Source organism: Vicugna pacos, chromosome X (genome assembly GCF_048564905.1).
Source record: "Vicugna pacos chromosome X, VicPac4, whole genome shotgun sequence".
Taxonomy (NCBI): Eukaryota; Metazoa; Chordata; class Mammalia; order Artiodactyla; family Camelidae; genus Vicugna; species Vicugna pacos.
Window position 1 is genome coordinate 73435575 of NC_133023.1, and position 12130 is coordinate 73447704.

The following is a 12130-nucleotide window of genomic DNA, read 5'->3' on the forward strand; positions in this document are numbered from 1 at the left end:
TGATGCGCGTGCAAGAAATGGCCTGGATAATTCCTCAAAGTTGCTTTCATTTTCAAGCCTCTGAATTCACCAGATGACCCATTTTTCTCCAGGTGTAAACTCCATGTCTCTAATAAAGAAGTTCTAAAAAGGAAGCACAATATTTTGTTCCAAAATAATTGATACTTCAAATTATATCATATATACTAATTATATGCGTTCATGCTCAGTAAAAGCATACTGTCTAAAATAAAGATTTTAAGAAAATGATTCACCGTAATGGGTAACTAAGATTTAATCCAAATTTGATGGCTTTAGCCTTAGGTCATATAAAGTTCCATTTGGCCATTAATGATTAAAGAGTTAGAGGAAAGAGAATAGGTTATAAATATTGCAGAGGTGGAATATGAAGAGTGTTAAATAAATGAATTGCCAGTCTTCATTACGGCAGCAAAATTGTCATGGAAAGCCACAGTCACTGAGTCAATATTTATTGAGTACCAACTATACACCAAGAATTGTGACCCACAGGATGAATGAAACATAACCCCGGCCTTCAAAGAGTGTACACTCTAGGTAGTGTGTAAAACGTGATGAATGAAATAGTACAACAGATGTGTCCAATGTTATTGCAATTTCACAAACTATATTGGTGTTTACCAAGAGCTATCAAATATGTCTTTCAAAAATTTCTCAAGTAAGGAGACATTTTATTGTTACTACATCTCCCCCGAGTAGAAGAGCTGTAGTCTTTACCAAAGAGAAAAACAGTCTTTTTGGAGCCACAGAGAGTTAATTAGGCTAACGTGATTACCTAAAAAGCATGTGCAGTGGAAGAAATGTAATGGAGAGTAAAATGAAAAATTTTCAAACCTAAGAAACTCATTCCAAAATGTTCTACTTTATGCTTAATATAGAATCAGTCCAGAGTCATTTAAAAAATCATTTAAAATTCCTGAAAGTCACACTTCTTATAGCAAAATTCTTGGCAGTTGAAATATTTACAAACGTAAAGTGAGTTGTGTCGTGAAAGAACTAGCTGCAGCTGCCTTAATTAAATCACTTGGACATCGATTTATACATTCAAGCCGAAATGTAAGGTATATGATAAGGTCACTCCTTGGGTGCTTAATGGCTTTATTAACCGTGAAAATCACCGTTAAAAAGAACCTTTTGAAGGCCAATTTAATATGACAACTCTGATTTTTGTAACCACATGTTGCATTCTGCTCAGCTGTCACAAATAGGAGCTCTTGGGCCTGATTCTTATACAGTAACGCCAAATGCAAATACGGTTAACCCGGGGTAGCATACATTTGCATCTGCCGGATCCTTGATCTAATTCAGAGTCACTAAGATTTTCTGTCTGACCCAGTACTTGTCATACGTGAGGCCCAGAAGCCAGGCATAATACATCTTTTGGACTTTCCCACTCAAGAGTTGGTCTAAGAGGGTGGTGGATATAGCTCAGCAGTAGAGTGTGTGCTTAACATGCACGAGGTCATGGGTTCAATCCCCAGTACTGCCATTTAAAAAAAAAAAAAAAAAACCTAATTACCTCTTCTCCCCCCCAAAAAAATTTTTTTTAAAAAGTTGGTCTAAAGCTTCTCACCAATGCCTAAGGCCCTTGACTGATTCATCAACAACAGCCCCTTTGCATTGTGTTTGGTGCTCACAATCTTTTTTTTAATTTTTTTAATTTTTTTTTATTGATTTATAATCATTTTACAATGTTGTGTCAAATTCCAGTGTTCAGCACAATTTTTCAGTCATTCATGGACATATACACACTCATTGTCACATTTTTTTCTCTGTGAGTTATCATAACATTTTGTGTATATTTCCCTGTGCTATACAGTGTAATCTTGTTTATCTATTCTACAATTTTGAAATCCCAGTCTATCCCTTCCCACCCTCCACCCCCCTGGTAACCACAAGTCTGTATTCTCTGTCTGTGAGTCTATTTCTGTCCTGTATTTATGCTTTGTTTTTGTTTGTTTGTTTGTTTTTGGTTTTGTTTTTGTTTTTTAGATTCCACATATGAGCGATCTCATATGGTATTTTTCTTTCTCTTTCTGGCTTACTTCACTTAGAATGACATTCTCCAGGAGCATCCATGTTGCTGCAAATGGCATTATGTTGTCGGTTTTTATGGCTGAGTAGTATTCCATTGTATAAATATACCACTTCTTCTTTATCCAGTCACCTGTTGATGGACATTTAGGCTGTTTCCATGTCTTGGCTATTGTAAATAGTGCTGCTATGAACATTGGGGTGCAGGTGTCATCCTGAAGTAGATTTCCTTCTGGATACAAGCCCAGGAGTGGGATTCCTGGGTCATATGGTAAGTCTATTCCTAGTCTTTTGAGGAATCTCCATACTTATGGTTTTCCACAGTGGCTGCACCAAACTGCATTCCCACCAGCAGTGTAGGAGGGTTCCCCTTTCTCCACAGCCTCTCCAGCATTTGTCATTTGTGGATTTTTGAATGATGGCCATTCTGACTGGTGTGAGGTGATACCTCATTGTAGTTTTGATTTGCATTTCTCTGATAATTAGTGATATTGAACATTTTTTCATGTGCTTTTTGATCATTTGTATGTCTTCCTTGGAGAATTGCTTGTTTAGGTCTTCTGCCCATTTTTGGATTGGGTTGTTTATTTTTTTCTTATTGTGTCGTATGAGCTGCTTATATATTCTGGAGATCAAGCCTTTGTCGGTTTCACTTGCAAAAATTTTCTCCCATTCTGTAGGTTTTCTTCTTGTTTTATTTCTGGTTTCCTTTGCTCTGCAGAAGCTTGTAAGTTTCATTTGGTCCCATTTGTTTATTCTGGTACTCACAATCTTAACCTTGCTCAGACCACATTTTCCCTCTGGCTTATGATCTTGGCTTTTGTTCTATGTCTCTAGCATATTCATCCTAACTCCTGGGCCTTAAGTATGACCACACTGTGTTTTTTTCTGCCCTTGTCTTGCCTGATACTTTGATTCCAGTGAATTATTTTCTTCCCTAACCTAAACCTCAATCTGTGGATGACATATGCTTCAATTTCTGCCCCGTGGTAGGCTGGTCAGAATCTTAATGATAAGGTTTATATTCATTTAACAAACATGTTTTACCTGTACAAAGCAGCCTCTTAGCTTTGGCGATATAAAGATAAATTAATTTTTTTTTAAGATACGTGAGACAAAATCAGTGTCTTCAAGGAGTTCACAATCTAGGGAAGGATACAGAGAAGCTAATCAACAATTGTAAGAGAATGTGTTATAAAAGTATTATGTCAAGGGAACCATGCAAACACAATAGGGGGTATAAAGGAAGGCTTCCTGGAGGAGGTGATACTTAAGCTGAATCTTGAAGGCCAGATGGAAATTAGCAAGGTAGAGAATATGAATAAGGGAGAAGGCAAAAAGAGTAGTCCAGACAGAGGAAACAACATATATAAGGAAGAGACAGCATGGCAGAGTAGAGGAACTCTAAGTAGGTTAGTATGGCTGAAATATATTTGTGGTGAAATATGGTACTGCTTGGAGCCAGATCCTGAAAAGCCTTGTTGTGCTATATTCTTATCTAGAAGAAAATAGGCACCAACTGCAGGGGATTAACCAGAGGAGTACTGTAATCAGATGTATGTTTCAGGGTTATCTCCAGGGTTGTGGAAGAAGTATTAGAGACAAGTGAAAGAGGGTTAACAGGGAGAAGACTTACTATAATCCAGATAATAAGCTATGAGGGACCGAAATAAGATGGTTGAAGGGGAAAGGAAGGGGGGGATGAAAGTAAGAGTAGGAGATAAGAGTATTTGATGACACAGAACTTGACAAATCACTGAGCACAGTATTAAAAAAAAAGTCTCAATTAACCCTGCAGTTACATACTTGAGGTATTAAGAGAAGAAATTGTTTGCATTTGAAAGTTTGATGTAGAAGATGATGAGACGATGACTTCTCTAACGACGCTGAATGTGTTGTGCATATAAGCGTCCAAGTGGAGATATGCCATTCTGTAGCTCAAGATGAAAGTTATGGTTAAGACAGATTTGGAGCTTGTTAACAGAGAAGTGATAGCGCATAGGACTGTGTGTCTAAAGAAAATCTGGAATGGTTTCCAAAGGAAAAATGAAATTCTAGATAAGGCTAGAGTTTTCTGTAGGTTTAGCATCATTGGTGTACAGCATGGACAGTGTCAGAAGCAAAGTCACTATCCTCCCCTTTCCTTTCTAAAAAAGTTTCAACGAATTCTTTTCAAGTTACTTCCTCTTACCTAGTTTCATGTGGCCCTCTTCACAAGTGCTCTTTGAGTTAGATGGTTCAACTATTATCCCTTTTATAAGAACTTCCTGGTGATCCTAGCACCCTGTCACTTCCCCCAGGATTCCTGATCCTGGTCAAACCTAAAGACCTTTGTCCAGCTGTCACCCACACCCTCGCATGACACTCCTTTTATAAGTGGCAGAGCCAGGGCACTAAGTGTTCCAGTGTTTGCCAGAGGCCACCCAGCCAACCAGCACAGGAAGGAAGTGAAGACCTCAAGACTGCTGACTTCATCTCTAGGGCTCTTGGCACTACATTTTATGATGAACTTTCCAGAAATCCATCTATGGCACAAAGGTAAGCGAAGACTCCAAGAGATATGAAATTTGAATATATATGTATAGCTATAAAATGTATTATTTATATACACACGAGAAAAAGGTGGAAAATGTAAACATCACATAACTAGTATTTATTTTCCCTTTTTACCAGTCAAGTATCACTCTAAACTTGAAATCGGTTCCCATGTGAAAATCTTTTTCTCTTCCTCTCTCACATAAATAAGAATGCACATTAGGAAAATATGGTGAATCTCCAACCATTAAAGGAGTTTAAAATTTCTATGAAAGTGACATAGTATAACTCTAAAAATAGCCAGGGAGTTTTCACAAAAACCCAGAAGGCGAAAACTACGAAAGAGAGAATTGTGTCTGAAAACTAAGGAGGTAAGGTTTTTGCATGCTGTCGAAAGTACATGGAAAATTGTTTTCCCCTCTAAGAGTATAAACTATAAAATCAGTGCTGGCTTCAGCAGCAAATATACTGAAACTGGAAGGATACAGAGAAGATTAGTGTGGCCCCTGTGCAAAGATAACACACAAATTTGTGAAGTGGTCCATATTTTTATACTTCAATTAGAAAAACAAAACAAAACAAAACTATGAAATCAAGGCCTCATGGACCAGGTCATAGACAGGCAAAGACGAACTAAAGAAAGAAAATGGCTCCCAGGCTACAGCAAAACTAACAAAATACATGAACACGTCTAAGGAAAGAGTGGGTCCATGAGGAAGCGGACTGTCAGATGGGAGCATAGGAAGAGTACAGCCAAGGCCTTGGCCACACTCATCCTGGCAGTGCCCAGGGAACAGTGTCAGGGCCGTAGGGTTCTTTAGGCCCTCTCGCAGAAATGGACCAATGGTTCTCTCAGAACTAGCTGTCATTCCATATTCATTTCATCTCACTACTACTCCTTGCTCGTTCCTCAAACTCTCCTTCTGTTCGGTAGGGCTGCTACGAGAAGAGGATGCTTTGGTCATGTCAATGTGAGCTTTCCCTCCACTGTGAGACTTGTATTTTTTGGTGGTCCATCAATTTGGGGGCATTCTGGATTGTTGCTTGCGTACTTAGTCAATGTGAGTTCATCTCTGGCCCATAGGGCTCATCTCCAGGTGTAGATAAATCAAGTTTCTGAGGATACCTTGTTAATTGACCAAGACCAACCTTGGCAAGTGCTTTCTATTCTCATTTGAAGGAGAAGAGATATACATAATCAATACCTTAGTAGTGAGTATATGATTTCCATGGAAATCTGGGTAAGTAATAGAGTCCATGTGGGCCGTTGACAGAAATGTGGTGCTAAGAAACAGGAATGTTTTTAGATGCTAAGTTAAAAAAAAATCAGTGTTTAGATATTAATGTGTCTTTGAGATGAATCTAATTCCCAGGTGTAGTACTTTACCTCGTATCTGATCTACCTCGGATACACATGTGCTAATAGTGCAATCCCAAATCGACATGTGTAATGCTATATGGATTATGCATGTGCATACACTGTCCTTGTCTCTTTCTCTCTTTCTTTTCATTTACATTTTTTTGGAGGGAGATAATTAGGTTTATTTATTTTTTAATGGAGGTACTGGGGATTGAACCCAGGACCTTGTACATGCTAAGTATGCACTCTACCACTGAGTTATACCCTCCCCCCTCCCTCTCCTTCTGAAAAGTAGATGAATGGAACCAACACAGCTTTGAGTTTTACAGATCTGTATTCGAACCTCAGTTTCACTGCTTCTCAGTTTATTTCCTCTGTGCCCTGAGCTTTTTCATCTCTAAAATGTAGACAATAATAGTATCTCATAGAATTGTGAAAATTAAATGAATAATGTGTGGAGTTACTTAAATTTGGATTCTATGCCTGTTCTTTTCCCTGCCTTGGCCTCTTCAATCTGTGTTAAAAACCAACACAGAGATAAACAACAAGGACCTACTGCATACCACAGGCAACTATATTCAGTGCCTTATAATAGTTTATAATGGAAAACACATGAAAAGGAATATATATGTATAACTGAATCACTTTGCTGTACACCAGAAACTAGCACAACATTGTAAATTGACTATACATCAGTTTAAAAAATTGTTGTTAAAAAAATCAACCCACACACACAATTATATTCCACATGGCTATAAGCTTCATAAGAGCAAATAACAGCTGATTTATGTTTACCACTCTATCCGTAGTGTATGGCTTTTAGGGGATCATCAAATATATTTTGAATTATAAAACCAGATTTGCTAAGAAAGTGAGGTTATCTTTAACTGAATTTTCCAGTCAGTCTAGAGATCTCTCTTAATTAAACTAAAAAAAAAAAGTCTACCATATACACTAAAGTCCTTATCAGGTGTCACTTCCATCGACCCTATTTTATATTTGATTAATCAATGTAAAGTCTATTTAAGTGACCTTTGAAAGTATTGTTTTTGTCTGAAATTGCAGATAGGCAATTGTATTAATTTAGTAAGGCTGACGTAACAAAGTACCACAAACTGAGTGGCTTGAACAACAGAAATTTTTTGTGTCACAATTCTAGAGGATAGAAATTCAAGATCAATACGTCAGCAGTGTTGGTTTCTTCTAAGGGCTATGTGTTAAGGATCAGTTTCAGGCCTCTCTCCTTGGCTCTTATATGACTGTCTTCTGCATCTCTTCACATCATCTTCTTTCTGTGTGTGTCTGTCTCTGCATCCAAATGTCCCCTACTTGTGAGGACACCAGTCATATTGGATCAGGGCTCACCCTAGTAACCTCATCTTAATTAATTCCAATTGTAATGACCCTATTTCCAATTAAGGTCATTTTCTGTGGTCCTGGGGGTTGAGACTTGAACACATGAATTCTTGCAGGGACATAATTCAATCCATAACAGCAACTTCTGAGTGATTTTCTTTAAGGCTTCTGGGCATAGCCTATCCCTGGCCTGCTTTCTTATTACTGCATATAGAAGAAAACATTTGACATTGAATTAACATTTGAGGATGTTCTGACTATTCTCAAATAGCTTTAAAATGCATAGAGTAGAGTGAGTTACTGAACTTGTGAGCTTATCTAGCTATCTATAAACATTTGTCTGTCAATTGGCTTTGTTGTTTTCTACTCTTGAGAGTGCCTTGTGTGTTGAAGGAGGACAGAAGGGCTGGCTATAAACGAGGATAATATTTTAGTGAATTTTGAAAAGGCTGTCTATGAGGATATGTCAAAGAAATGAAAATATATTTGAAGAGACAGGGAACTGTAGAAATATGCAAACATGTTCATGAATTTGGCAGCAGGTGAATTTCAGAAGCATATCAAGGAACTTCTGGACACGGGACAAGATTAAGCCTCAGTCATGATTATATATTTTCACTAAAATGAATCAAAGCACAGTGGTCCCAATCATTCTCAGTCATCTTTGCCATGGATTTGGATGCAAGTGAATTGATCCAAATATCGATCTTTAAAATGGTTAAAGTAATCGCTTCTTTAATGCTGGCAAAGAATTTCATTGACTGCCATTGAAAGGGTTTCATTGAATATGTGTCCTGTTTCCCATCAGATCATCCAGATCCAAAGAAGGAAAGTGTTTGCTTTGCGATTCAGGGGAAGAAAGGTGAATTGATGCAATGATCTTATGAAGTATAGATTTTTTTTTATAACAATGCCTCATTGCCCATTGGTGTAAGGGGAGCATTTCTGTGTTTAGTATTCTGGAAATTGTCATCTTTATGTTTAACTTGACTTCTCAAAGCCTGGAATGCTTTGTAAAATTGCACTCTTGTCTCAAATGTAAAGCAGTATGTTACGGAGGAATAAGTTTTGGACCAGGAGAGAGAAAAATCTAGATTCTAGTTCCAGCTCTGTCCTGTGGCTTTAGGAGAGTCACACAGAGTTCTTGCTCTGCCTCAGCAAACTAAAAGGGTTCAATCAGATGATATGCAAGGTCTCCTTCAATTCAGAGGGTCTATCATTTTGTTATATATAATTATTGTATCTCTAGTACAATATTTTCACTCAAATGTAAAGTATGTCAACAGAAAGCAAAACTTTTTGTTTTGCTGGGTGCGGAGTGTGGGAATAGAAACTATGCACTTTGGAGAATCTCTTCCGTTAGATTTTTACTCTGATTATTTTCATTTTGTACTTCATTAAGTTCCCCTCACATAAAATTCTACACCCTTCTTTTTTTAATGAAGTACAGTGAATTACAATGTGTCAATTTCTGGTGTACAGCACAATGTCCCAGTCTTGCATATACATACATATATTTGTTTTCATATTTGACATGCTTTTAAATATTTTTGTCAATTATTCCAAAAGATTAAACTTTCCTCGTTATGTCAACATTACTACAATACAACTAGATGCCATGTAATTTTATTTTGCATAAATCTTGGCAGGAATTACCTCAGTGCTTTTGTCTTGGCTAAGGACCAGGTACATTTGTACTGGATCTATATCAAATGTTCTTTTTATGTTCACAATTTACATGGCTCCTATATAATTGATTTTTCAACCTATCTAATTACCTTTGATGATATTATAATTCTCTTAAATAATTAAATGGGCTATGACTAATTTTAATACTGATAACAAAATTTTAACTTGATCCTGCAGCTTTAATATTAGCAAAGTGCTACTTGGAATGTAAATACATTTAGCCCACATTCTAAGTGTTTCATTTCGTGACACTTATATTGAATAATAAAGTGTTTAATATAATACAGCATTTATAAATCTAGTTCCTTAATGAAGATGGGGCTGTACATTGATTAGTTTATTAGTAGAGTTTAATTTTTGAGATATAATATTTAAAACTGAAGATTAAATTTTTATATTTTAATTCATGAAGAAATCCGTTCTATTACTACAGAACTTATTTTATCTTAATCGGATAACCAAAATTAAACATTTTCATTTTGTTTTCTTTGCTGCCTAATACGCTAAGCAGTGACCTTCTTGAAATGGAATTTTATTTTCCTTTCTTAATGTGTTTATCTTATATTCCCTGTTTGTTTTAGCAGCACTCAAATATTTTGTCATATTTAAAAATAACCCTTTGATTGGACAAATTTAGTTTATTAGAACACTTACTCCAATTCAAATTACTTGAAACTACATGAACGCAATCCATTTTTTGGTTTATGTAATTTTTAAACTAAATGAAATCTATCTTTCTTCATCATAACAGAAAATAAAGACCAAAAAAAAATCACTTTCTGTGTTTTGACACAAATTCCTTGTGTCCTCTCTCACCTCCCCTTTATAGAGTATTAACATAATGTATGTAGTTTTTTTTCTCTCTATTAGAAGTAAGTTGCTACTTCAGAATTTTTTAAAATCTAATTTCTCGTGTGTCTCAGGCCTTTAAGATGTTTTGTGAAACTGGAAAAGTCACAATCCATATTTTTATCTGTTTTTCTTCTCCATAAAATGGTGATAATTAGCCTTGCCTTGCCTACTTCCCAGAGCTTTTGTGAGGTTCTAATGATATAACATACACAAGGGCCTTGAACATATATCGTTATAATGCTGTGCAAATTTATGGGCTGTTATTTTTATAGTCATTACTGCTGTTGATATTATTATTCAATTATTAAGGTGTCTGATACGGGAAAGGAAAGTAACTTTACTAGAAAATAATTCTGTCTAGTTTTGCTCACAAGTCATAGTGAAATATTTCACCATATAATATTATCTAATGATTCTGAGCTTCCTATATGATATCATATTAGTTATAAGATTTTTGGAGCATAAGGTAAACTAGAAGAGGGTAAATCATAATATGGAGAGAGAAGGAGGAAAACCAAGCAAAGATTTCAGTATCAGTTGCTGGTGGAGGAAGAGACGAAACTAATTAAGGACCGAACAGGAAAAGAACTCAACGAAGAGGTTGGCCCCTTCACAAGAACCAGGCAATCTACTGTAGTATCCCACAGGCAGACAACTCTGAGGAAGTCTACCTAGTGAAGAGGTCACATCAACAAGAGTCTAGGTCACAAGTGGTATTTCAGGTTAAGAATGTGGTCCTGTTCTGGTTCTGGACAGTCTGTAAATAATAGGACACCTCCAGGAGTCTTTCTCTTCCCCATGCTTTAACATCAATTCAGGGATCACCTCCTCCAGGAAGTCTTCCTTAATCATCATCCAGACTGTGTTTGAGCCAGTCTTCTGTGCTTCTATACTTTGTGCTGCCCTACAGCACACACTAGAATTATTCAGCCATTCATGCAAGGGATATTTATTAAGCACCCACCATACACCAAGCGTTGTATTAGGAGTAGGGGATTCAACAGTGAACAGAACAGTCCCGGCCCTCATAGTGCTTATATTCTAATGAGGGGAAAGGATACAGGCAATAAAAATAAACAAGTAAATAGAAAATATGTCATGGTGATAAGTACTGTTATCGAGAACAGTGCAGGACAACAGGGATAGGGTGTGGGGAAAATGCTACTGTTATGTACTGTACTTCTATGTAATCGTTTTTTTAAAGTTAGCTTTACTAGGGTGTGGGTATAGCTCAGTGGTAAAGTGAGTACTTAGCATGCACAAGGTCCTGAGTTCAATCCCTAGTACCTCCATTATACTAAATAAGGAGGTGAAGTTACCTTGCCCTTTGTTAATATTCTTCTAAAACACCAATTTTATGTTTGCACATACATTTCCTCATATGAGTGTATGTCACATACCTACATAACTACTCTCTTATTGTTGGGCATTGAGAAGAACATAAAAGTCATACTTTGGGGCACACCCTTGATTATTTCCATAAGATAAGTTCCTGGAAATGGAAGGGTTATTACTTAGCTGTTGCCACACTGAGAAAGTCTGGGTCATCTCCAATCTTTGGACACTGGCATTGGCGTCATTTTTCTGTAGGAGTCAGTGCCAGAGCTTGGCTACTTCCCCTGATCCCAGACCCACTCATTCACTTTTCTTTTTTGTTCCTAGTGACCCACAAAAAGAAATGATAAACAAACTTAATGGTGGAGGCCATGAAGGTTATGATACTACCAGATGAAATTCCCCAGAATGTCAGGAGCCTTTGTCAAAACTGAAAGGTATTTTTGCCTTAAGTCCTAAAGTTTCCACAGCAGGTATGGCAGGTGTCAACTTTAAAGCTGACTGTAAAAGTCTCCAGCTTTACTTCAGCTCCAGCTTTAGCTTCATGCAGAACAAATTGAGGTTTTGAACCTGTTCCTTGACCTTCACCTCCCAGAATGTATGACATCCCTTTCACCTCATTTCTACCGGACCTCAACCTTCCTCATCTGTAGACTCTTGGTTGACTTCCTAGCTCTGGTCTCTAAGCTATACCCTGACCATGATTTCTTTTTTTAATCTACCATTAACAAGTGATTAACCTAGGTACTTTCTAAGTATCGATGAGTATGAGCCTGGCCTTGGTGTTGGAACCTAGAATAGGATAACACAGTATTCTCCTTTTCTCTTGACTCACTACCACCTCCTCCTGATTGGTCAAAATTGTGCAGAATTGCTGTAGGGGATTCAGACCATCTCAATATGCTAAGTTTGCCCCCAAAGCCCAAAGAAATGGCTGGGAACTGGTGTGCA

At 37.1% G+C, this 12130-nt stretch overlaps 1 non-coding gene across 1 annotated transcript; it reads left to right on the forward strand.

The window, feature by feature from the left end:
* Window positions 1–5035: 5035 nt before the first annotated feature.
* LOC116277359 (U6 spliceosomal RNA) lies at window positions 5036–5138 on the forward strand. Its single transcript, XR_004186844.1, has one exon. It is a non-coding gene; the product is annotated as a U6 spliceosomal RNA (small nuclear RNA).
* The last annotated feature ends 6992 nt before the right edge of the window (window positions 5139–12130 follow it).